This window comes from Colletes latitarsis, chromosome 14 (genome assembly GCF_051014445.1).
Source record: "Colletes latitarsis isolate SP2378_abdomen chromosome 14, iyColLati1, whole genome shotgun sequence".
Taxonomy (NCBI): Eukaryota; Metazoa; Arthropoda; class Insecta; order Hymenoptera; family Colletidae; genus Colletes; species Colletes latitarsis.
The window spans coordinates 580001-585000 of record NC_135147.1 but is presented as its reverse complement, the minus strand read 5'-3'; the positions used below and the strand labels follow the sequence as shown (position 1 = coordinate 585000).

The following is a 5000-nucleotide window of genomic DNA, read 5'->3' as shown; positions in this document are numbered from 1 at the left end:
CGGACATAAGAGGAATGGAAAGGAGTTTTATAGAAGGGACAGAAAGGGAAGACTCGGAGATCCATATCATGGCGCGAGCAAGCAAAAGGTGTCAGAAAGAAAGAAAGAGAGAGAGAGAGAGAGAAAGAAAGAAAGAGAGAAGGAAAGAAAGAAAGAGAGAAAGAAGGAAAGAAAGAGAACGAAAGAGACAAAAACGAAAAAGGGGCTATATGCCCCTTTTTCACTTTAAGCGAAAAAAGAGATTGCTGGGAATGATCACAAAAAAGGGGCTTTATGCCCCTTTTTTGCTTTAAGCGTATTTTCTGATTGATGGGAATGATCAGGGCGTAAGCCCGCCACGACGTCTGATGCTGCTTTAAAAAGCAATACGCCGCTGGACTTAGTCCAATCCAGTGCACCACAACACCTGGTGGCAGACGTCGAAATGTCCGGAAGGCCGACGGACCGAACTAAGTGACAACACTAGCACCGAGACCTGAAAAGGAAAGAAAGAGACAATAAATGCAGGAATTCTTAACATCTAACAAAATAGAAAAGTCTCAAAAGAAGAGGTCTCAAAACCCTCAGGGACAGTGGTGTGAGTGGTACACGCCACTGTACGGGTAGCGAACCCGAGGAGCCTGAGCACCCATACCGTAAATCCTCTGTTGGTCGTCGCAACGACCCATTCGCAACCCCTCTCGGTCTTGCCTATGGTACGCGACGGCAGCGGAAACGGGGGGCTTGGCTTTACCGCCCGGCCTGCGAGAATGGCAACTCTTCAAACGGCCTCCAAATCCTAAGCTCTGCTTCGTGGTGATGGGATGAATGGTTGGGGGGGTAGCCCCAACCCCAAGCGAACAACACTGGGGTACCTGCCGACCCCCTGGTGATGGCATGCTCGGCCTCAGGGCACCGTGTGTCAGGCCTGTCCTGGAATGGCGGCTCTTCCCGGACAGTATCAAAACCGACCATACTCGTGGGATTCATATGGATACCTTAACTAAAAACACAAAACACAAAACAAAAAAGACGGAAACTAAACCGGAAACAACCATGGCTACACAAACAGGAAAAGAGAAAGGCAAAAAGGACACAAAAACTAAAACAAAGAGATCCTTCTTAAAGAAGGTAATAGAAGACAGCTCTACTGATAGCAGCAGTAGTAGCTGTGATGAAAGCGATGTTATGAGTGCGGCAGAACTCAGGTCAACTGAGAAGTGCTGCACGGAGGAAGCAAAGACCACCGTTCCTCGTAAGAGGAAGATGGTCGAAGAAGAAGCGGAAGACACCGACGAGGCGCTTACTCAAGTGACTACCAGGAGTATGTCTCAAAAGGTTCAAGCGAATATACCAACCCCGATTGAACGAGTTAAGACTCAGAGGAGTGATCTGGAACACTACCTCTTAAACGAGACAGAAATTGGCAAGACGGAGATAAGTGCCATAATGTCGAAATGGGGGGTTATGGAGGGCATCCTCTATAACCTCATTATCGAAAATGAGAGGCTAAAAGCCACGAACGAGTTGAAGGGCCCAGCGCTCTCATACTCGCAAGTGGCAGGCCTAAACAGGGGGCCGACCTGCACCCCTGCTACCAAAGTAGGACCTGCTCCGGCTACCAAACCGGTGGGTCCGAAGAAGGCCGGCGAGGTCATCCTCGTCAGACCTTCGAAAGAAAATGACAAGAGGAGCAACGATGAGATTAAGCGCAGCTTAACAAACGAGCTCAAGGGCATCCGCTCTAAGCTCCATGTGAAGAGTATCCGACAGATGAGAGCCAAAGGCATCATCATCGAGGTCGAGAGCAACAAAGATGTGGAGATGATAAAGAGTGCCCCGCTTCAAAAGGCGGGCCTCAAAATCGATGACCCAAAAAAGAAGTGCCCGTGCATCATAATTTATGATGTGGAGAAAGAGCACACTTCGGAGGAGCTCAAAACCGAATTGGTTCAAAAGAACTTCCACAATCTAAGTGATGAGGAAGTGAAGACGCTTGAAAGAAGTATTTCTTTCAGGCATTCCTTCAAAGCGAAGGACAACGAAAGAGTAAATTGGATAGTGGAAATTCCCGGTCCAATTTACAACGAAGTGACAAATAAAGGTAAGGTATTCATGATGTGGTCATCGTACCGCGTCAGGGAATACCTAAACATCATGAGATGCTTTAAGTGTCACGGTTTCGGACACATTGCAAAGAATTGCAATGCGCCGGACCAACTCTGTGAAAAATGTGGTTCCAAGGACCACCTTAAAGAAAAATGCAAAGTTAAAGATGCGCCAAAATGCATCAACTGTGCAAGGGCGAAGAGGAGTGATACGAATCACTCGGTGAAGGACAAGAGCTGTCCCGTATTTGTACGATACGCGGACATGTTGAAGACGAAGATCAGCTGGACATGATTATCGCCCAAATCAATGCTCAGAGGTCGGCTGCAGCAGCAGCAAATATACTAAGTAGAATCCAAAAGGACAGTATAGACATAATCTGCCTGCAAGAACCTTATACCTATGGCAACAAGGTTAAAGGGTATTCTACAAGTGTTACGACAATACAACCTGACACCGAATCTCCTTGGGTAGCGACAATAATCGCAAATAACAACATCCAGGCGTTTCAATTAAATGCAGAAAAAGACCGACACATCATGACAGTACATATACAACATGGGCAAGTTAACTTCTTTTTAATAAATGTGTACTGTCAACACTCATTGGAGATTGATCCAATCTTAACGAGACTGCAAAAAACACTGGATAATCTTGTAAACGAAAAGGTATTGATAACAATGGACTCTAATGCACACTCGACACTCTGGTATTCAAATCAGACAGATAGCAGGGGAAGACAAATGGAGGATTTTATCCTCCAGAATAATCTGACCCTGCTCAATAAACCAAACCAAACTCCTACATTTCTTACCAATAGAGGCGAATCGAATATCGACTTGACACTCGTATCGAGGAGCCTAGCAAATAGTATAACAGACTGGAAAGTGTGGCCTGACTGCAATGTCAGTGACCACAGCCTAATATCCATGAAGTTAGGAGACACAAATAGAGCTAATAATCAGCTCTCCCTCCGCAGCGGATATAACATCCGCAGGGCGGACTGGGAGAGATTCAGATTAGAAGCAAACACTCGCGTCACTGACGCCTTTATACAAAGACTAGACACAGTGACTGCGGACATAGCAGCACAAAAGGTCGCCAGAGTGTTGAGAGACATAAGTGACATTGCAATACCAAAAATCAGAAATCGTCCTGCGCGAGTCCCTTGGTGGACCCAAGAACTGACCAACCTAAGGAGATCAGCGACCAGAGCCAGAAGGCAGCTCGCCAGAGCTAGACGGCTTAATAACGTACACGACATAGAAGCCCTAAGAGCTCGCTACAGGAGAGCGAGAAATCTTTATACAAAAAAGATAAAAGAACAAAAAACACTGGCCTGGCAGAATTTTGTCTATACAGAAGGCAATAGAGATCCTTGGAGCTTAGTGTATAAAATTATCCGGGAAAAAGTAAATAGCGAAGAAACTTTTTCATCCCTTAGACTTCCAGATGGCAACTACACAACGACATGGAAGGCAACCATGGAAGCCATACTAAATAAAGTGGTGCCGCAAGGGCAAAATCTTACCGATGAGCGCGCACACTTGGTACTGAAGGAGGAAATCTCCTCATACAGTAACCAAAACTTAGAAAGAGCAATTACTGGGAAGGAAGTTAGGGATGCGGCTAATAAATGTAAAAATAAAAAAGCCCCTGGACTTGATGAAATCAAACCTGAGATCATCAAGAAAATGATCGACCTCAAAGAGCACGTCCTAGTTCAGATCTTCAACAAGTGCCTCAGAGACTCGGTCTTTCCCAAGGCTTGGAAGTCGGCACTGCTCAGGATTATACCAAAGGGCAAGGACAGGGATCCGGCAAGTGTCAGCTCTTACCGGCCCATAGCACTCCTCTCATCAATCGGCAAAATATTCGAGAGGATAATTGTTAATCGTATCGATGATACCTATAAAAGCAGGGGATTGGAACACCCCAGCCAATACGGCTTTAAAAGTCGAAAATCAACCGAGGACGCACTACTCGGATTGAAGAACGGAGTGAAAGGGTCGAACAAGAAGTACGTTATAGCACTTTTTGTAGACATAGAGGGTGCGTTTGACAATTTGTGGTGGCCCGCTATCGTAAAGAGACTAGTCGACGCGAATTGTAGCTCCAACCTAGTCAGATTGGTGAAGAGCTACTTTAAAAGAAGGGACGTACAAGTAAGATCGAGGTACGAAAAGGTAACCACGCGTATGCGAAAAGGGTGTCCGCAGGGGTCAATTATTGGCCCTAAAGCCTGGTGCTGGTGCATGGACACCCTTTTACATACTTACACCAACACCTTCGATGCCGATGAGCTCGAGGTGGTTGCATACGCGGACGACTTGGCTATCCTTATTAAAGCGAACACGCGAAGCGAACTAGAGACCTCTGGAAGCAGGGCCACAGAAATACTGCACGATTGGTGCAAACTACACAGGTTGCAAATCTCCCCCTCTAAGACCCAAGCAATGGTGTGCAAAGGAACGTTGGACAGGGCAAGGCCCCCAACAATAAGAATAAATGGTGAGAGCATAAGGTTTGTTGATCAAACCAAGTATCTTGGCGTAATCGTGGATAAGAAGTTGAACTTCTTAAACCACGTCAAAAATATACGGGTCAAACTCTCTAGGTTTATATTAAACCTGAGAAGAGTAGCGCACCAAGAATGGGGGATTAAATCCCGCATCTTGGATGTGCTATATAAAGCTGTCTTCCTACCCATAGTCACTTACGGCTGTGTGGTATGGTATGACAAAGTAACGCATTCACACGTAAAGAGAAACCTCGATGCTGTGCAACGAGTAATGTTACTCCTAATGACTAAAGCATGTAGGACCACATCAACTGAAGCGATGCAGGTCATCAGCGGAGCGATACCTCTGGATCTAGAGGTGGTGAGAGTTGGTATCATGTCTAAGGTCAGG

The 5000-nt window shown here is 46.0% G+C and overlaps 1 pseudogene; it reads left to right on the top strand.

Moving 5' to 3' along the window:
- The window catches only part of LOC143350502 (large subunit ribosomal RNA), a 10453-nt pseudogene that overhangs the window by 3386 nt on the left and 2067 nt on the right, over positions 1 to 5000 (top strand).